Source organism: Loxodonta africana, chromosome X (assembly GCF_030014295.1).
Source record: "Loxodonta africana isolate mLoxAfr1 chromosome X, mLoxAfr1.hap2, whole genome shotgun sequence".
Lineage (NCBI taxonomy): Eukaryota > Metazoa > Chordata > Mammalia > Proboscidea > Elephantidae > Loxodonta > Loxodonta africana.
The window spans coordinates 118,088,263-118,111,235 of record NC_087369.1 but is presented as its reverse complement, the minus strand read 5'-3'; the positions used below and the strand labels follow the sequence as shown (position 1 = coordinate 118,111,235).

Here is a 22,973-nt window from a genome sequence, read left to right as displayed (position 1 = left end):
TCTGCTTCTTCTTTTGGTATTTCTATTATACATATGTTACCTCTTCTGAAGTAATCCCATAGTTCTTGAATATTCTGTTCCTTTTTATAATTCTGTTTTCTCTTTGCATTTCAGTTTGAGAAGTTTTTACTAACTTATCTTCAAGCTCACTGATTCTTTCCTCATTTGTGTGAAGTCTACTGATAAGGCCATCAGAGGTATTTTTTATTTTGTTATATTTTTGGTTTCTAGTATTTTTTTCTTGGAATTTCTATCTCTGCTTACATTACTCATTTGTTCTTAAATGTCAAATACTTTTTTTCTTAGCATCCTTAACTTATTAATCATATTTCAGATTTCCTGCCTGATAATTCTAACATCTATGTTATATCTGATTCCAGTTCTGACACTTACTTTGTTTCCTCAGGCTGTATTTTTTCTTGCCTTCATAATTTTTGTTGTTGTTGAAATCCATACATATTGCATACTCTTTGAGGATTTATGTTAATCTGGGTTAGAGTTATGTCCTGTTTAATTTGTGAAGTAGCTATAGGTGGTACATATGGTCTGTGCTTGACTGCTAACCTCAAGGTTGGCGCTTCTAACGCACCTAGTGGTACTGTGGAAGAAAAGTCCTGGTGATCTTCTGTTAAGATTACAGACAAGTAAACTGTATGGAGCAGTTTTACTCTGTAACAGGTGGGATTGCTATAAGTCAGAATTGACTCAATAGCAACTAACAGCAACAATATAGGTGTCAGAAGCTTCAAATGCCTCTAATGTCCTTGTTTTTGTCTCTCCTTTTGACTTTGGATTTCCCTAATGATTCATTCTTAGAGGGAGTCTGTGTTTAGCATCTTTTTTCAGCTGTAATCCACTATGATGCCACAGCCCTTTTGGTGCTGTGATAAGGTACAAGGGAGGGAGAACATTCTATAATCTTCCAATTAAATCTCAGTGTTTCAGTAAGCCTGTGTCTCTAGCCTGTGACATTCACAAGTCTTTCTTCCTGTGTAGCTTTTTTTTCCTCCCAATTAGGTAAGACAAGAGGAATAGAGGGGCTGGAGTGAGAGGAATGTCCTTACCCCATGGCTCTGAGACAAGGCTCTGATAAAGTAATTACTAACAGAGTAGTCCTCTGTCATGGAGAAGGCTCTGGATGTATTTTACAAGGAGTACACTTTTCCTCCTTCTGCCAGAGCCAGGAGGTTGTATTTAACAGATCTTTTTTTTTTTTTTTTTCTCAGTGAGAACCTGGTGCATTCCTGGGAGGTAAAACCAAAAAATATGTGGGGCCTCTATAAGATTATGGCCCCCGGAAGTTTCTCATTGCCATGCTAATCCATACTCAGCCTCCTGCAATTCACCACAATTATCATTTTTTTAAAGTGTTTCTACAAGTTTATGGCTCCACAATTTCTGTTCCAGGTAAACATATTTTGGCTGTGGCTCTCTGGATTCACTTGTTTCTGCAGATTTTCCATTTGTGGTTTGCCCTGTGTTTTCTGTTGTGTCCAAGAAAAGTCACTGGTTTTCAGTTTGTCCAGCTTTTTCTTGTTGGAAGAAAAAGAGTGATAATTTTCAAGCTCTTAATGTGTTGGAATTGAAACTGGAAGTCCTCCTTGGGACAGATTCTACAAATTGTTTCGATTTTGCAAGTCTAACTACAAAACATATTTGCATACTTCTAATATCAGGTTCAAACCCTATAGTAAATCGCTTCCTATTTCAAAATTCCAGAAAAAATGTAAGGTACTTTTCCAACTATATCTCTGGAAATCATAAGAATGAATCTTACCACTCTAGCATTATAGAGCTGGTAAGCAAATAATTTCTTTTCTAGGCTTCTAATGTAGTGGGACAAAGTGTCAATTGTGGATAAGTAATGTCCTTACATTCCAAACAGAATAATATTTATGCTTTATGTTTCTCTTTAAAGTTACTTTCTCATTTTAAATTCCTTAGAATGAATTACTTTAGGGAACACTGATACCCAGTCTGAGGCATATATTTTAATCATGAAGGTAGGTTTTCCTTCATTAACTTCCCTGCTAAACAAGCTATATATGCTTCTGCTAACAACCACAAGAGGATATTTTTCAACTTATAAGCTTTCAGAGAGGAAAAATTAATTTAAATTTGATTTAACAAAAACATTGTTGCTGATTGTTACATCCTAGGAAAAGGGTCAAGACATTTAAGAAAGCCAAAATCAGCAGTATTTACTGAATTAAAAAAAAATACAATCACCAGGAAATACCCTAAGGAGCATTTGCTTACTTTCTTTCAACAATTGACTAATATCGGAATATATGTGTCGGGATACCCCTCCCATGATAAAAAAAAATGTGGTTGGAAGAATCAATAGACAATTTTTCTTTCTTCTGTTACTCACAATGTGGATTACTTATGCATAGCTAGTTATTCTATATTGTTTGCCATAAATCAGAAACTATTTTCCTTTTCCTTCCTTGGATTTGTAACATAAATCGAGTTATTTAGTATTAAGTATTCTGTTGCTGAGCAAAAGATTTCAAAGGGTGGCTCAAAAAGACGAAATAAAGTACTATAATGAAATGTGCAAAGAGCTGCAGTTAGAAGACCAAAAGGGAAGCACACACTCAGCATTTCTCAAGTTGAAAGAACTGAAGAACAAATTCAAGACCTGAGTTGTAATTTTGAAGGATTCTATGGGAAAAATGTTAAACGATGCAGGAAGCATCAAAAGAAGATGGAAGGAATACACAGAGTCACTGCAACAAAAAAAAAAAAGGTCCCTGTTCAACCATTTCAGGAAGTAGCGTATGATCAACAAACAATGGTATTGAAGGAAGAAGTCCAAGCTGAACCGAAGGCGTTGGTGAAAAAGAAACATCCGGAAATTGATACAATATCAATTGACATGTTTCAGCAAACGGGTGCAATGCTGGAAGCATTCATTTGTCTATGCCAAGAGAGCTACCTGTCCAACCAACTGGAAGAGATCCATATATGTACACATTCTAAAGAAAGGTGATCCAACAGAATGTGGAAATTATTGAGCACTATCATTAATATCATACACAAGTAAAATTTTGCTGAAGATAATACTAAAATGGTTACAGCAGTACATTGACAGGGAACTGTCAGGAAGTCCAGCCAGATTCAGAAGAGCATGTGGAACTAGGGATATCATTGCTGATATCAGATAGATCTTGACTAAAAGCAGAAATACCAGAAAGATGTTTACCTGTGTTTTATTGACTATGCAAAGGCATTCGACTGTGTGGATCATAACAAATTACGGATAACGTTGTGAAGAATATGCATTCCAGAACATTTAATTGTGCTCATGTGGTACCTGTACGTAGACCAAGAGGCAGTTGTTCAAACAGAACAAAGGGATACTGCTTGGTTTAAAGTCAGGAAAGGTGTGTGTCAGGGTTATATCCTTTCACCATGCTTATTCAATCTGTATGCTGAGCAAATAATCTGAGAAGCTGGACTATATGAAGAAGAACGGGGTATCAAATTTGGAGGAAGACTCATTAACAACCTGCTATATATTTTTTTTTTTTTTATGTAGATGAAACAACCTTGCTTTCGGAAATCCAAGAGGACTTGAAGTGCTTACTGATGAAGATCAAACATTGCAGCCTTCAATATGGATTATACCTCATCGTAAAGAAAACAAAAATCCTCACAACTGGACCAATAAGCAACATCATGATGAACGGGGAAAAGATTCAAGTTGTCAAGCATTTCATTTTACTTGGATCCACAATCAATGCCTATGGAAGCAGCAGTCAAGAAATCAAATGACGTATTACATTGGGCAAATCTTCTGAAAAAGACCACTTTAAGGTGTTGAAAAGCAAAACTGTTCCTGACCCAAACCGTGATATTTTCAATCACCTCATATGCATGAAAAGCTGGACAATGAATAAGGAAAACAGGAGAAGAATCAATGCCTTTGTATTATGGGGTTGGCAAAGGAAGAACAAAACAAATCTGTCTTAGAATAAGTATAGCCAGAATGCTCCTTAGAAGAGAGAATGGCGAGACTTCATTTTACATACTTTGGACATGTTTTTTGGAGGGACCAGTCCCTGGAGAAGAACATCATACTTGGTAAGGCAGAAAACCAAAAACACCCAAACCCGTTGCCATTGAGTCAATTCCAACTAATAGCAACCCTATAGGACAGAGTAAAATTGCCCGATAAGGTTTCTAAGAAGCAGCTGCTGGATTTGAACTGCTGACCTTTCGGTTAGCAGACATTGCTCTCAGCCACTGTGCCACCCGGGCTCTAGTAAGGTGGGAAAAAAAAACAAACCAAACCCTTTGCCATCGAGTCGATTCTGACTCAGAGTAGAACTGCCCCATAGGGTTTCCAATGAATGCCTGGTGGATTTGAACTGCCGACCTTTTGGTTGAAGGTCCTTGAAAAAGAAGAAGACCGTTGATGAGTTGGATTGACACAGTGGCCTCAACAATGGGCTCAAAAATAACAACGATTGTGAGGATGGCACAGGACTGGATTATGTTTCATTCTGTTGTACATAGGGTCGGTATGAGTTGTAACTGCCTCGATGACACTTAACAACAACAACATTCTGTTGCAATATTAAAACAGAATTCCATAGGATTTTGGAGTGAGAAAAGCCCTAGTTTGCACCAAATTCCTAATCTTAAATGTGAGATAACTAAGGTCTAAAAAAAAAAGGTCTACAGAGGTTAAATTATTGTTTTTATCAGTCATGAAGCAGTTCTAATAAAGATCACATAGGAACTTCTTAATATTAAGGTAGACAAGTGCTAATTCTCCCAATTATTGAAACTTGTGAGTCTCAGCAAAGTGCTTTTCCAGGCATTGGAGTGATAGCAATCATAGCTGATGCCTGAAGAAAAAATGTGCCCCATGCACAGGTATGCATGAGATTCATTTCAGTGCAGAAGTGGAGTGGCCCTCTTACAGTTAGAGAATCCAAGTCAGCATCTTAGATTTGCATAGCACTGCACTTCCTGCTCAACTGCTGTTCAAAGCTCTCAGGGCTAAAATTGATGATACTGAGGTTGTGTCAACAGTCTACTGAAACCAGTTGATAATTAAGGTTAATAGCCTAAGGCAGAGGTCAGCAAACTTTTTCTGTAAAGGGCTAGATTATAAATGTTTCAAGCTTTGTGGGCCAGACGGTCTCTGTCACGAGGGCTCAGTAATGCTGTTGTAGCATGAAATCAGCCAAAGACAGTAAGTAAACAAATGACCATGGCTGTATTCCAATCAAACTTTATTTATAGACACTAAAGTTTTAATTTCATATTATTTTCTTGTGTCATGAAATAGTCTTCTTCTTTTTACTTTTCTCAGATATTTTTAAATGGCAAAATCATTCTTTGTTTTCAGGCCATATGAGAACAGTTGGCAGGCTAGATTTGGCCTGTGGCTTGTTGACCCTTTGCTTAGGAACATGTTATCCATCCAAACCAGCTATCTTAAACTTTAGCTTTATAACTAGTTTAATCATCAGAAATTTTTTAATCTAAATATCATTAACTTAAACTCTCAAAAAATGTCTTTGCAAAGTAGCATTTATCTATATTAGAGTCTTAAGAGTCTTTTAAAAAATGTGTTTGTATCGTCTATAAATTATAAAGATGTCATTCATTAGGTGATGGCCCTTGTAAGAAGACAAACATAATAAATTAATTTTTGGATTTAGGATAGGGAAGAGTTTAATAGTATCCTTAAAATATAATGCTTCCTTTTACAAATAATTAGGATTAGATATCCTATTGTGTTTCTATTTTTGGCCTTTCGCTTCCAGATGTTTAATTTAATATTCAAACTCAGTAAGTATATTGACCCAGATTTTGTTAGACTTATTGCTCCATACATCTATATTTGTATTTTAATGATTTATTGCATATCATTTTCTATTTTGAAACCTCTTACCTCTGTTTTGGAGAAAATAGAGGTAAATATTTTAAAGGTCATGAGAATAAAACTATTATTACTTTGAAATCTGGCAGCAGAATTCTCCAGGGGGAGAAACTGTTTTTGTTAGCAAAATATCTTAATAGCTTCTTGCATAGAAAATAAACGATCCCAGAGCATGGTCTGGCTGGGCTGGGGGAATCAAAACAAAACAAAGCAAAAGGGTAAATGGCTCATTTTCTTTGAACAGGATTTGTCCAGTGGGGAGAATTTGGGATTGGTTACAAAGAGGGGCAGAATAAAACAAAGAGAAGCCTGGGCAATTGGTAATAAAACAGTGATAACTTTCTAGTGGCAAGAATGGCCAAAGAATGTTCGATATTTCATCTTAAGTATGCTATTCTGCCCTGTAATGAGCCATACCCCAGATGCTCTCAATCCTTCAATAAAAGACTGCTATAATGAATTTTTCATCCGTGGTACACTGAGGGAGTGCTAGAGTAGGTGCCATGTTCAGCGAAGTGTTAGATGGTAACAACATATTTGGAATATATTAGAAACCTAATGGAGATTAAGATTATGGCAGAATCATTGATTGACAGAGGTAAACAGGAGAAATGTAAATTCTCTAAGAATCATTACAGATATTGGGAAGGATCCTGAGCTTCCTACCACTGGAGGTAGGAATTTGAGCCAATTTTATTTAAATCTGAAAGGATGGGTTGACCTTAGTTTATCAATGGATTTTGGCACAGTCTAGGTGGCTATATTAATTTCTTTGTCTAAGAGAATATGTGTAGTAAGTGGTAGAACCAATATTATAACCTTGGATTACTAATTTAAGTCTAGCATTCTTTCTACTATTTGTAAAATAATTGCAAGGAAGGAGGAAAATAAATTCTATCATTTATACATTTGGCAATAAGAAAGTCTAAGAAGTAAAAAAAAAGAAGTAGACATGTATAAAAATTCACATGCACAAGTTTCTGAATTTTAAAGTGCACTTTTCATAATAACTTTATCTTTGTGACAGAGATTTTCTAAAAAAATTTAGCCACTGCCCCATTTCTAACTATTCATTTGTGTGAAATGCAGTAATTGTTCTGTCAAATAGCAGCCAAAAAAACAAGTACTTGCTCCTGTTTCATTCCTATTTCCTGACTGGAAAGCTCGAGTGAGGCTCAGCATGTTGATGATTGCAGGAAAAGGCTGTGGCGATTTGGAGAATTGGCAAGTTTTATTAGTAGTGCCTTTGTTGACCTCAGAAGAGACAGTTGCTTAAAAATCTGGAGCTGGTTCACTGACAAAGGAGCCAGATTAACAAAAACTAAGGTAATAGACTTAGCTGCTCCTTCTTCTAACCCCCTTTACTAATGAGGTTGGGAGGAAGGATTGCCATTTGTCTCCATTGCTTCTGCTGCTTTTAGTACAGGACTTCCACAACTCATGAACAGAGGAGCATAACTGGTGCAGCTTAACAAACGGGGCCCATTTATTTAAAAGTTTGAGAAACAGTGGCTTTTCGTTTTGTTTTCTGCAGAGCATCTCAGAGCCTTGAATGATATGTCATACGTTGTAAATTTCCAACAGGAAATATAGGCTGTTATGTTTTTCATACTTAATTAGGAAGCTTTTAAAGTGGTGTATCTCTCAGGTTACAGTTTTGAAACTAATCATTTATCCTCTTACAAGCTTTCAATAATATCCCTTCACTGATATCCTGAAATATCAATCAATGTACCAACGCCTTTGATAATAACATTTGTGTAATATTTCACAGTTTAGAAAGTACTTTCATGTCCATATCCACCCCAAATCGACTTCCTGGCACCTATTAATATAATTTGGGTTTTTAGACTCATAATTTGGGTATTATCATATCATTAATACTTGTAAACATAAAACTTCAAGTTTTTTTGCCTTTTCTGTCTAATTTTCTAGCTATCTATACAATGATTATTTCTACCAAACACCATATTTTTAATTTCCTAATTCATTTCTAGTACTTTCATGTCACAATGTATGCATTCTTGAGTTTTTGGTTTGTTTTTACCTCCCAGATGTCTGTAACATCTAACAACTCTTAAAGTAACTTTTTCAGAAAGGTATTTTCTAAACTCTTGCATGTACAAAATTGATTTTGTTATATCATTAGTATTAACCTATGTATCCTGTGGTTATTATAACAAATTACTACAGCTTCAAGGCTGAAAATGACATAAATTTTATTTACTATAATTCTGGAGGCCATAAATCTGAAATTAAGATATTGGCAGGGTTGTATCCCTCTGGGGCTCTAAGGGAGAATCCTCCCTAGCCTCTTCCAGCTTCTTGTGGTTGCCAGCATACTTTGGCTTGAGACCACATCATTCCAATCTCTGCCTGTCTTCACATTGCCTTCTCCTCTTCTGTGTGTCTGCCTGAAAACTTCCTCTGCCTCTCTTGGATAAGGATACATGTCATTGACTTTATTAAAAAAAAAAAAAACACAAATCCATTGCCATCGAGTCAATTCTGACTCATAAAAAGCAATTCTGACATAGCAACTGATAATTCAGGATAAGTTCCTCCTCTCAAGATCTTTAACTTAATTGCATCTATCGTGTATACGTTAACAGTTACAGGTTTCATGGAATTTACTTTGGTATCTTTTCTTGGGCCAGTTTTTGGTCTACAAAAGTTTACATGTCTGATTTTTTGGAGGATCAGTTCCATTTCTTGCCTCCTCCATTGCATTTTCTTATGTTACTTTGCTTCCATGTGTCTTGTTTGTTTTGTCTTTCTTTTTTATCTCAAAATATTTTCGTTTTCCAATATTTAGTTTTTATAAAACCCACCCACTGCCATCGAGTGATATAGCATAGGAAAATGTATTCTTGTATAATGAGGAGCTGAAGCACATATTTGCTAAATTTTTGTTTCCTTTAGTACATTTTTTTTCCAGAAATATATTTTTTTCCTTAGCCTTCTCTTTGGCTACATTATTTTTTCATAGGAATCATATGTTTCTTTTTTAAATTCACCGAAGCAAAGAGTATAGGCCTTGATTTTAGCCCTCTTGACTATCTATTCAAATGCTGATGAAACCTTCTTACATATAAAGCTGGAGACAGGGTGCTATGCAAATTCCTTAAGCCCATTTCTAGAAAATCGTGGGTTGTGTTCTCCCTTCCTTTTAGCCCTTTGTACACATTGGTGCTATTTGGAATACTGAGCCCCATTTGCTTATCCTGGACAACGCCTATTTATTCCTCATCTAGGCTTAATGATATTTTCTTCAGTCTTTCTTGGTCACCCAATATTGAGTAAAGAGTCTTGCATATCTGTATCCAGAATACCTTATACTTAACTAATCACAGCACATGTCATACTGCATTATAATTTTTGCCTTTCTTACTAGGCAGTCAGCAACTTGAGGGAACAAACTGTGACTTGCTCACATTTTACCTTCAAAATACAGCGCAGTCCGAAGAAGATATTTATGTGGCCAATAAGCACTTTTTTAGTAACCACATGCAAAGATACTTAATGTCATTAGCCATTGCCGAAGCTCTTTGCCATTGAATTGATTCCAACTCATGGTGACCCTTTAAGAAAGAGTAGAAGTTTCCAAGGCACAGCTGGTAGATTCATACTGCTGACCTTTTGGTCTTAACCACTGGACCACCAGGGCTCCCATTAGCCATTAGGGAGATGCAAATCAAAATCACAATGAGATGCCACTTCACCCCCACTAGAATGGCTCCGATTACCAAAAAAAAAAAAAAAAACACAGACACATAACAACAGATGTTGGCTCATCCATTGGTGGTGGGAATGTACAATGGTGCAGCCACTATGAAAAACAGCTTGTGGTTGCTCAGAAAAGTTACACATAGAATTACGAATGACCCAGCAATCTCAATCCTAGGTACATACCCAAGAAACTTGAAAGCAGTGATGAAAACAGACACATGTACACTAATTTTCATCATAGCACTATTCATAATAGCCAGAAGGTGGAAACAACTGAAGTGTCCAGAAGCAAATGAAATGGGTAAATAAAATTTGGTAGTATACATGCAATGCTAGATTATTCAACCATAAAAAGAAATGAAGTTCTGGTACATGCTATGACATGGACAAACCTTGAAACATCATGCTAGCTAGGTGAAATAAGTCAGATAAAAAAGATAAATATTATATGATCCCACTTATATAACATATATAAATAAGCAAATGCATAAACACAAAAGGTTATTATTGTCTGCCAGGGGTGGACGTAAGAAAGAATGGGGAGTTATTGCTTAAGGGGGGTACTGAGTTTCTATTTGGGGTGATGAAAAATTTTGGAAATAGTGATCATGGTTGCAAATCATCATAAATGTAATTAATGTCATTGAATTTTATACTTAAAAACAGTTAAAATGGAAAATTGTGTTTTTCCAAAATTTACCACAATAATACTTTTTAAAAAGGGAAAAAATAATTTGTAGGAAATATTTGTATATTATGGGTATGCATCATTTTATGGCACATATGGTGCAAATATATCTATTTAATCTATTAAAGGAAAAAAAAAGCTTAGTCTAGTACCTAGCCCCAGTAGGTGATCAATAAGAATTTGTTAAATTTAACCTTTTGGAATATGTCACCTCCAGAAGATCTTCCTTGAACTACCAGGGTTTCGTTTGTTACTTCCTACCCTGGGTCCACATAATATCCTATACTTATCTTTATGATAACACATATCACTGTGATTTTGTAATAGTAATAATAATGACTTCTTAGGCATTTACTACAGGCTAGACATTGTGTAAGCAATTTACCTCTATCTCCTTTAAGTTATCCCTTATAACAACCCTCTAAGTTGCTACCATTATTATTTCCATTTTAAGATGTAGAAATGGGCATAAACAGGTTAAGCAAACTACCCAAATTCACACAGTTAGCAAATGGAGGAGTTTGGTTATTAACCCAGGCAATCTGACTCCAGATGTCATTCTCTCAGCCATTATCTTCTCCCATGTTTGCTTCTATCTCTAACACCAGACTGCAATAAAATTCTCAGAAGCAGGTATTTCATCTTTTTCACATTACCTAGCATGGTATGTAATGTCTAATAACTACTCAGTAAATATTTTCTGAAGGAACCATGTGAAGTAAAGTTCAGATTCCTACTTCATGTGAATTCAAATATACTATTATCAGGCAGAGCCAAAATGGCAGACTAATCAGATTCACTGAGCCATCCTGCTGAACAAAAACAAAAAACTAAGTAAAACATAACATCAATCTTGGATCCCTGAGCCTTAAATGAAGGGATAAAGTATTAGATGGGAAGCCACTGAGAAGAAGAAACTGATAGAAAACTGTGAAGGAGTAGAGATACAGAGTGGAAGTTCCCTGCCAAATGGCATGACTCAGCTTGGCCATCTTGAAATAAAGTCAATAACCTTGCACCCAGAAAGGCACCACCAAGGAATTCCCAATAGGAGACAGACACACCCAGGGTTAAGTAAGACTACGTTTGCTAGCTGCAACTCAGGGAGAAGCCCTGGCTCTCTCACCCGGTAACCACAAAAGTACGCTCCTACAACCCCCACCCCTTTGGTGAATAGTGGCAAGAACCGCCCCATCCTGGCAGCCGTGACAGTCAGGAACCACAATACTAATGTGCCCTATTGCCCTCCTCTATGTAGCCCCCTCTGCCCCTGCCTTTTCCCCCCATGCCTCTCTCCTCAGTCCAGCTGGCCGCAACCCCAGGCCCCTCCTGGCCAGTTTGACCCTCGCCTTTCCATGCTCAGCAGTCCCATGGAGAAACAGGCAGAACCCCCAGACTCTTCATGGCTGGCTCATCCCCCACACCACCATTCTCAACAGCCTGAGGGGAACCAGCCCTAACCCCTAGACCCCTCCCACCTGACCCAGCCCAGGAGTTTCCATGCCCTGTGGCCCCAAGGAAAAGCGGCCAGGACCCCCAAACCCCTCATGGCGTGCACGCCACCATGCTCCACAGACCAAGGGGAACAAGCCCCAACCCCCAGACCCCTCCTGTCTGGCCCAGCCCCTGCATCACTGCATCTTGCAGCCCTGAGGGGAACTGGCCCAGACACCCAGACCTCTCCTGGTCAGCTCGGCCCCCACTTTGCTGTACCCCATGTCCTCGAGGAGCACTGGTCTGCTCCATCATGGGCCCCGCTCCAGCTTCCAGCACCAGCCACAGAAAAATGACCCATCTCTGCCCCTTCCCCCTCTTGCTGGACCTGCCCTGCTGCACCATAACTGTGCAACCAGCCCTGCACTCCCGGCAAGGAGTCCCTCAGTTAGAGAACCAACAACATCAGACAACAACCTCAATCTAGTACACAGACAGTATCAACCAGATAACGATCTAGGTAATGAACTGTCAAAGATAAAACAAAACTAAAAGACTTAAAACTGAATGAGAGCTGTCAATTTGTAAATGATGATGTCAGAAAAATATAAGGAGGAATACACGGTATAGGTAAAGAACTTTCAGATGGAGAGAAGTCAAAGTGATATCAAGTAATAGAAGACTGGTTCAAATTTAGGAAGATAAGGGAAAATTTCGAGGTAACCACAAAGGAAGTTAACAAACCTACTCATTAAAATAAAGAGGAGAAACATAAAGTTTCAGTAAGCATAAAATCTACAATAACAAAAGAAATGAAAAGAAATTCCAAAAACAAAAGGAGTTCAGCAGAGAGGTGTAAGAGGAACAAAGAAAACCTCAGCACCACAAAATAAGAGCTACAAAATGACAGCAATAAACTAAAACCTACTGGTAATCACACTGAATATAAATGGCTTAAATGCACCTGTAAAGGGACAGAAAGTGACAGAATGGATAAAACAAAAACAAGATCCATCAATATGCTGTCTATAAGAGACACACCTTAGACACAAAGATATAAATATATTAAAAATCAAAGTATTGAAAAATATATTAAGCAAACAGCAACCAACAAATAACAGGAGTGACAATACTAATCTCAGGTAAAAGACTTTAAGGCAAAATCCACCATAAAAGACAAGGAAGAACATTATATAATGATGAAAGCATCAATCCACCATGAGGATATAACCATAATAAATATCTATGCACCCAATGCCAGGGCTCCAAAATACATAAAACAAACAGCACTGAAAAGAAATTGATAGTTCCACAATAATAGTAGGAAAGTTGAACACAACACTCTCAGTAAACAGCAGAACATCTAAAAAGAAACTCAGCAAAGATACAGAAGATCTAAAGGCCACAATCAACAATCTGGACCTCTTAGACATATATCGAACATTCCACCAAACAGCAGCAAAGTATACATTATTTTCCAAAGTACATGAGACATTCTCCAGAATAGACCACATCTTAGGCCACAAAGCAACACTCAAAAAATCCAAAATATTAAGATAATACAAAGCATCTTTTCTGATTACACTGCCATAAAAATAGAAAACAGGAAGAACAATGAAAAAAATTAAAAAACATGGAAACTGTATAACCCCTTACTTAAAAAGCACTAGGTAATAGGAGAAATCAAAGATTGAATCAAAATATTTCTAAAATCAAATGAAAATGAAAACACATCATACCAAAACCTTTGGGATGCAGCAAAGGCAGTGCTCAGAGGTCAATTTATAGCAGTAGATGCACACAACAAAAAAAGTGGAAATTCAAAACTTTAGTCATACTACTCAAACAAGTAGAAAGAGAGCAGCAAAAGACGCCACAGCCACCAGAAAAAGAAAATAATAAAGATCAGAACAGAAATAAATAGAGAATAGAAAAACGATAGAAAGAATAAACAAAACTAAAAATTGGTTCTTTGAAAGAATCAACAAAATCGACAAACTGTTGGCCAAACTGATAAAAGAAAACCAGGAAAGGAAGAAAATAACCCAAATAAAATGGGGCACATTATAACAGACTCAACTGAAATAAAAAGGGTCCTAACAGAGTACTATGAAAAACTGTACTCCAACAAATTTGAAAACCTAGAGGAAATAGCGGCACAGGGTTAGAGGAAATAGACAAATTTCTAGTAACACACTACCAACCTAAATTAACACAAACAGAGGTAGAAAATCTGAACAGACACAAAAGAAGAAATTGAAAAGGTAATTAAAGAAACCCCTCCCCCCCCCAAAAAAAGCCTTGGCCCAGATGGCTTCACTGGAGAATTCTACTAAACATTCAAAGAAGAGCTCACACCAGTAGTACTCAAACTATTCAGAACATAGAAAATGAAGGGATACTTCCGAATCCATTCTATTAAGCCAGCATAACCCCAATACCAAAACCAGGCAAAGATACCACAAAAAAGAAAATTACAGAGTGATATCTCTCATGAATATAGATGCACAAATTCTCAACAAAATTCTAGCCAATAGAATTCAGAATCATATCAAAAAAAATAATACACAATGACCAAGTAGGATTCATATCAGGTATGCAAGGATGGTTCAACATTAGAAAATCAATCAACATAATCCACCACATAAATAAAATAAAAAATCACATGATCATCTCAATCAATGCAGAAAAGGCATTTGACAAAGTCCAACACACATTCATGATAAAAACTCTCAATAACATAGGTATAGGAGGGAAATTCCTCAACATAATAAAGGCATCTGTACAAAACCAACAACCAACATCATTCTTAGTGGAGAGAGGCTGAAAACATTCCCCTCAAGAACAGAAACAAGACAAGGATGCCCTTTATCACCACTCCTATTTAACATTGTGCTGAAAGTCCTAGCTAGACAAATAAGGCAAGGAAAAGACAAAAAAGGCATACAAATTGTTAAGGAAGAAGTAAAACTACCCCTCTTTGCAGATGATATGGCACTATGCACAGAGAGCCACAAAGACTCCACAAGAAAACTACTGGAGCTAATAGATTCAGTAGAGTGGCAGGATACAAGATAAACATACAAAAATCAGTTGGATTCCAATACACCAATAAAGAGATCTACAAAAAGATAATCAGGAAAGGAATACCATTTGAATAGCCCCTGAAAAAGTAAAATACTTCGGAATAAATCTAACCAGGACAAAGAAGACTTTTACAAAGAAAACTACAAAACACTACAGCAAGAAACAAAAAGAGACCCATATAAATGGAAAAACATACTATGCTCATGGATAGGTAGATGAAACATTGTGAAAATGTCAATTCTACCCCCCAAAATTTAAAAGTACAATGCAACCCTGATCCAGATACCAACAGCATTATTTAATGATATGGAAAAACTAATCATTAACTTTATAGGGAAAAGAAAGAGGAGCCATATAAGTAAAACATTATTGAAGAAGGACAAAGTAGGAGCCCTTGCACTACCTGACCTCAGACCTACTATACAGCTATGGTAGTCAAAACAACCTGGAACTGGTACAATGACAGATACACTGACCAATGGAACAGAATCAAAAACCCAGATGTAAATCCATCTACCTATGGCCACCTAATCTTTGACGAAGGCCCAAAGTCCATTAAATGGGGAAAAGATTGTCTTTTTAACAAATGGTGCTGGCAAAGCTGGATGTCCATCTGGAAAAAAATGAAACAAGACTCACACCATACACAGAAACTAATTTAAAATGGATCAAAGACCTAAATATAAAACCCAAAACTATAAAGATCATGGAAGAAAAAGTAGGGTCAACACTAGGTGCCCTAATAGATGGATACATCTAATAGGATACAAATCCTAACAATACACAGACACCAGAAGATAAGCTAGATAACCGAGATGTAAAAATTAAGAATTTATGTTTATCAAAAGACTTCAGCAAAAGAGTAAAAAGAGAACCTACAGGCTGGGAAAAAATTTTTTGGCTATGACATATCTGACAAAGTTCTAGTTTCTAAAATCCAACACCTCAACAACAAAAAGACAAATAATCCAGTTAAAAATGGGTAAAGGATATGAACAGACACTTCACCAAGGAAGACACTCAGATGGCTAACAGACACATGAGGAAATGCTCGTGATCACTAGCCATTACAAAATGCAAATCAAAGCTACAATGAGAAGGTGGAGCCAGCATGGCATTACAGACGGAAGCACCTCTCTGTCCCTCCACAGCAAAGACCTGAAAAACTAAGTAAAACAGAGATAAATGTCAATCCTGGAACCCTAACCATCAAATGAAAAGATAAAGAACACAGCCAAGCACAGAATGCAATAAGAAACTGACAGCAAGGAGAGATACCAGCTGAGGTCCTCTATCAGCTAAAGCAGCATGGATTCTCCATCTTGGACTCCTGCCAGAAATGAGGGCAGAGTGCCCAGTAACCAGCGATATACGCTTTCCCACCCTGTTTTCTTCTGCCCCCTGCTCGGCCTCTGCTGCTTCCTAGCTGGCTGCAGTCACTGAGCCGATTGAGAGGTGCAGACTCCATGTTAGTTGGATTCTCCCCACCCACATTGAAGAGTGGTGGACAGGGAGTATAGGAAAACAGCTTCACAGAGCTTTCAGCAGGAGATAGAACACTCACTAACCAGCAATATAAGGTGTTCCACCCCCACCCTTTTTCCCCCCGCTTGGCCTCCACCACTTCCCACCAGCTGCAGTCTCTTAGCCAGGAGGCACTGGCTCTGGCTCCTTGCCACTTGGATTCACCCTGCCCACAGTGGCCTGCCCCTCAGTGCCATTTCTTTGTTACTAGTGTTCTTTTTTCTGCTTCTTTTGGTTTCTTCCCTGACTCTCACCTCCTCCCCCTCCTGGGTCCATGTGCCAACTTTGCTTCTTCTTGAAAGGCTGTGAAGCACTGCTCAGCTGGGGAACTACTTCCCTCCTCAGCACAGCCAAGTTGGTGGGATTCCTGGGGACTTTTTTTATTTTGCTTTGTTTTGTTCTGTTCTATTTGTTTTTGAGACTTGTGAGCTGCTTCTAGCTGGGCTATACTGCACAGCTGGGAGCCATTTCCTTGATATGTGCAGCCATGCAGGTGGGATTCCTGGGAGCAGTTTTTTTTCTTTTTGTCTTTCTTCATTTCTCTGTTTCTCATCTAGATATATTTACCTTCCTTTCCTGTCTCCTGAATACCTGGCACTGTGTGACATCTATACCCCTTCTAGCTAGGCTTAACTGCGAGGCCTGGGAGCCACTTTCCCAGTCTGCAAAGCCATAATGGTGGAATCCCTGGGGCTTTTATTTTATTTTTTTAATTTTATTTGTTTTCCCTTTTTGTTTTTCTCCATTTCTTGATTTTTCTCCACTCCAATGGCAAGCCTCTTAACACTCTTTTTTTTTTTTTTTGCTGTTTGATCCTATTTCCCTCTCCTCTCCCTCTTCTTTCCCATCCTATTTTATCTCCACACATCACAAGCACCCCCATCCTTCCTCCCTACCTGCATCATATGCAGAACATGACACCCCTAAGCAGCACAGGCACAGCCTACTGGAACCCGCCTTGCACTGATTCCCAGACTGCATTGTCAGCCTTAGTGTGTGTCACAAACAACCCATGCCAGCCCCTTCCCTTCAGGTGGACCTGACCTGCTGCACCATACCTGAGTGACTGGCTCTGCCCATTGGACAATGAGGTGAAAAGTATCATGCCCACAGACAAGCAAACAATAAAAAATGCACAGCCTGCCTGCTCAACATAACCATATAAAACAAAAAAGCAAGATGAAACAAAAAAATCTACAACCAATAAATGAGTAAAATAACTACTGAATCTCCTGGAGAGAGCAGACAATATCAAAACATAAAAAAGGGACAGAATGGTACCAGTAAGCAACAAAAATAAAACACCAGATGACTTTCCAGTAGAAGAAGAGGAACAAGAAGTACCTGATATGGAATTTGAATCTCTAACATTCAGAGCTATCCAAGAGTTGAAGCAAGAAGCAGACAAAAATGAGAAAAAACATAAATTTATGGAAAAAGCAGGTAAATTCACAGAAAATACAAACAAAAAAAATGGAAGAATTCGGGAAAGTAATACAGGAACAAAATAACAAAATAAATTCACAACTAGAAATCATACAAAAATAATTAAAAATGCAAAAGATAAACAACTAGATTTCAGAAATGGATAGTGTCAAAAAGAAGGGCTGAGGAGCAGGTTTGAAACAATGGAAGACACGATCAGCGAAATTGAAGACAAACACTTGGATACAACTTTGTATGAGGAAAAAGCAGAAAAAAAGAAAGGAGAAAAATGAAGAAATTCTGAGAATTATGTGGGATAAAATCAAAAGCAAAAATTTGGGAGTGATTGGAGTTCCAGAACAGGGAGAGAAAATGGAAAATACAGAGAGGATCATGGAAGAATTGCTGACAGAAAACTGCCTTAATACCCTGAAAGAGGAGAAGTTGACCATCCAAGAAACTCAATGTACCATATAGGATAGACCTCAAAAGTAAATCACCAAGGTATATCACAATCACTCTAGCTAAAACCAAAGACAAAGAATCCTGAGAGCAGCTTGAGAAAAATGAAAAGTCACATACAGAGGGAAGCAATAAGACTAAGCTCTGATTATTAGGAAAAAACGATGCAGGCAAGAAGACAGTGGGATGAGATATATAAAACCTTGAAAGAAAAAAAATTGCCAACCAAGAATCATATATCCTGCAAAACTCTCATTCAAATACGATGGTGAAATTAGGATATTTCTAGATAAACAGAAATTAAACAAATATGTAAAAACCAAACCAAACTTACAAGAATTATTAAAGGGAGTCCTTCGGATAGAGAACAAACAACATCAGACAACAGCCTGAATCTAGGACTCAAGATCACACCAACCAGATACCAACATAGGAAATGAACTCTCAAGGACTATCCAAAACCAAAAGAATTACAACAGGGAACCGGAGAGGGTAATCAATAAATGACAACAACATCAGGACAATAAAAGAAGGGTTAAATGGTGTAGGTGTAGAACTTTCCAATGGAGAGGAAGGCCTAAAAAGATAAGGGTGAATTTCAAGGTAACCACAAAGAAAGCTGACAAACCTACTCATCAAAATAAAGGAGAAAATCATAAAGTCTCAGTAAAAACAAAATCTACGAAACCAAAGAAATGAAAAAAAAATCCACAAACAAAATGAATTCAGCACAAGAGAGTAACCGGAACAAAGAAAACGTCAGCACCACAAAAAAAGCACTATAAAATGACGGCAATAAACTTACACCTATCAATAATTACACTGAATGTAAATGACCTAAACCCACCCATAATGAGACAGAGGTGATAGAATGGATATAAAAAAAACCAGGATCCATCAATATGCTGTCTACAAGAGACACACCTTAGAAACAAAGATGTAAATTTATCAAAAATCAAAGAATGGAAAAAAAAATATATCAACCAAACAGCTACCAAAAAAGAGCAGAGTGGCAATACTAATATCAGATAAAATAGAGTTTAAAACAAAATCCACCATAAAAGACAAAGAAAGGCACTATATAATGATTAAAGGGATGATCCTTTATGAAGACATAACCATAATAAAAATCTACACACCCCATGACGGAGTTCCAAAATACATAAAACAAACTCCAACAGCAGTGAAAAGAGAAATTGACAGCTCCGCAATAACAGGAGAATTCAGCACACCACTCTCGATAAAGGACAGAATATCTAGAAATTAACTCAACAAAGATACAGAAGAGCTAAAGAGCACAATCAGCCAACTTGACCTCATACATATATAGAACACTTGTCCCAACAGCTACAAAGTACACATTCTTTTCCAAAGCACATGGAATAGTCTCCAGAATACACCACATTTTAGGCCACAGAGCAACCCTCAACAAAATCAAAAACATTGAAATAACACAAAGAGTCTTCTCTGACCACAACCACATCGAGGCAGAAATTAACCATAGGAAGAGTAAGAAGAAAAAAAAAATCAATCACATGGAAACTGAATAACACCCTGCTTAAAAACGACTGTGTAGTACAAGAAATCACAGATGAAATTTAAAAATTCCTAGGATAAAACAGTAATGAAAACACATCATATCAAAACCTTTGGGGCACAGCAAAGGCAGGGCTTAGAGGTCAATTTATAGCAATAGATGCACACATCAGAAAAGAAGAAAGGGACAAAATCAAAGCATTAGCTACACAACTCGAACAAATAGAGAACAACAACAACAACAAAAAAAAGCCCACTGCCATCAGAAGAAAGGAAATAATAAAGATCAGAGCAGAAATAAATGAAATAGAGAAAAACAATAGAAAGAATCAACCAAACCAAAATTTGGTTCTTTGAAAGGATCAAGAAAATCGACAAACCACTGGCCAAACTGACAAAAGAAAAACAGGTGAGGACAAGAATAACCCAAATAAGAAAAGAAATGGGGGCATTACAACAGACTCAACTGAAATAAAAAGGATCATAGCAGAGTATTATGAAAAATTATCTTCCAACAAATTTGAAAACCTAGAGGAAATGGACAAATTTCTAGAAACACACTACTCACACAAGGTAACACAAAATGATGTTGAAAATCTGAACACACCCTAACAAGACAAGAGATTGAAAATGTAAAACAAAACAAAAAAACTCCCAACAAAAAAAAAGCTCTGGCCCAGACGGCTTCATTGGAGAATTCTGTCAAACATTTAGAGAAGAATTTATACCAGTACCACTCAAATTATTTCAGATCATTTCCTTCAGAAAAGGAAGCAATACTTCCAAATTCATTCTATGAAGCCAGCATAACCCTGATACAAAAGCCAGACAAAGTCATCACAAATAAAGAAAATTACAGACCAATATCTCTCATGAATATAGATGCAAAAATTCTCATCAAAATTCTAGCCAATAGAATTCAGCATCATATCAAAAAAATAATGCACCACGACCAAGTAAGATTCATACCGGGTGTGCAAGGATGGTTCAACATTAGAAAATCAATCAATGTAATCCACCACATAAATAAAAGGAAAGAATAGAATCACATGATCCTCTCAATGGATGCAGAAAAAGCCATTCGACACACATTCCTCATAATAAAATAGGTATAGAAGGAAAATTTCTCAACATAATAAAGGGCATTTATACAAAATCAACAGCCAACATCATTCTTAATGAAGAGAGGCTGAAAACATTCCCCTTGAGAACAACAAGACAAGGATGCCCTTTTTCACCACTCCTATTTAACATTATGCTGGAAGTCCTGGCTAGAGCAATAAGGGAAGAAAAAGAAATAAAAGGCATCCAAATCGGTAATGAAGAAGACAACTGTCCCTATTTGTGGGTGATATAAAAAAAAAAAAAAATTTTTTTTTTTTTTTTTTTTATGATACTATACATAGAAAGCACAAAAGACTCCACGAGAAAAACTACTGGAACTAATAGAATAAAATATAAAAAAAATTTTTTTTTTTTTTTTTAGACACTCCAGCTGTGATTTTTGACAATGAGTCTGGACTGTGCAAAGCAGGCTTGTCTGGAGATTGGATCCCATCATGTCATCAGCTCTGTCATGCGACATCCAAAATTGGACTTGTCTTCAGCAGAATCCAATCAGAAGACCTACTTCATCGGTAAAGAAGCCCTGTACAAGTATGATGCCCCACACCTGCGCTACCCCATTGAGTGTTGCCTTCTCATGGACTGGGATGACATGGAGAAGCTCTAGCAGCACCTTTTTGAGTGTAACCTGGGTGTGAAACCCAGCGCCCAGCCTGTGCTCATGAATGAGCCCTCCTTGAACACAAGGGAGATTCGTGAGAAGATGACAGAGGTAATGTTTGAAACCTTCAATGTGTCTGTCTTTTATCTGTGCAACCAAGCAGTGGTAGCACTCTATGCCTCTGCCTGTGTCACGGGCCTGGTGGTAGACAGTGTGGATGGGGTCACTTTCACTCCCCCTACCTTTAAAGGTTACTCCCTTCCTCATGCTGTCACCAGACTCTACGTGGCAGGAAGAGACCTCACAGAGCACCTCATCCAGATTCCCCTGGCCATTGGTCTTATCTACCCCTGTATACCCAACAGGGGCTTGGTGGGTGACATCAAAGAGAAGCTGTGCTATGTGGGTTTTGACCTAGAGAAGGAGTTAAGCAAGAGGCTGGAGGAGGTTTTGAGAGAATACAAATTGCCAGACAGAACTGTTATCTGCATCAGGAAACAGCTGTACCAGGTGCCCGAGGTCCTCTTTGCGCCTGACCGCCTGGGCATCCACAGCCCTGGGTTCTCAAAAATGGTCACCAGCAGCATCATGAAGTGCAACATTGACATCCAGGTGACCCTTTTTGTGGAGACTGTGTTGGCTGGGGGCACCACTCTCTTCCCTGGCTTTGAGGAATGCCTCTTGAAAGAGCTGGAACTGTTAGCTTCCAAAGGGACCCTCAACAAGATCATGGCTTCTGATAGGTGTTTCTCTGGGTGGATCGGTGCATCTGTCATGACCTCTCTAAGCACTTTCAGGCAGATGTGGGTCATCTCTGCCGATTTCTAAGGTTTTGGGCCATCAGCGATCCAGAGAAGAAGCTTTTAGAGGACCCTGAGCACAGCAGGGGTCAGCTGGAAGCCTTGGAGCACAAGGGCACCAAGGGCAAGTGAGGTCATCTCTCAGGCTTCAGCACACTCTTCAATAAAGTGTTTTGCCCTTTCTGGTAGTGGTTCATTCTTGGTAGCACCAGAATAATTTTTGACCCTGGTATTGAATCTTAAAGTGGTTCTATTCTACACTTCCTTTCCCATGCAACTCATAGCTTGTCTTCTCCTGAGAAATCCTTGGGTTGAGAGTTGAGCCCGTCACTTGCACTTTGTAGTCAAAGCATTTGCCTCGGCCTCATGTCCAGTGGCTTGATCCAGCAGGGACCCTTGAATCTACATTGTAAACAAGTGTGTTGGGTGGTTCCAGTAAATCCAGTGTCTAGGAAACACAGTCAGCAGGGGGAGCAGGTGGGGATGGGGGGAGAGGAGTACAAGCAGGAATGCTATCTTGTTCACAGGGCTCAACAAACCCTTTAGCTGGGTGGATCCTTACCAAAATAGGACTCTTGCTTTGCTTTTGTGAGATTGGGCATCTAAAAGGAATGGAGCTACTCTCCTTGTCAAACATGGAGAAGTGGGCACAGAAATCAC

General features: G+C 38.0%; 1 pseudogene; it reads left to right on the top strand.

The window, feature by feature from the left end:
* Nucleotides 1–12,035: 12,035 nt before the first annotated feature.
* LOC100660914 (actin-related protein T1-like) lies at nucleotides 12,036–22,520 on the top strand (annotated as a pseudogene).
* Nucleotides 22,521–22,973: the final 453 nt, after the last annotated feature.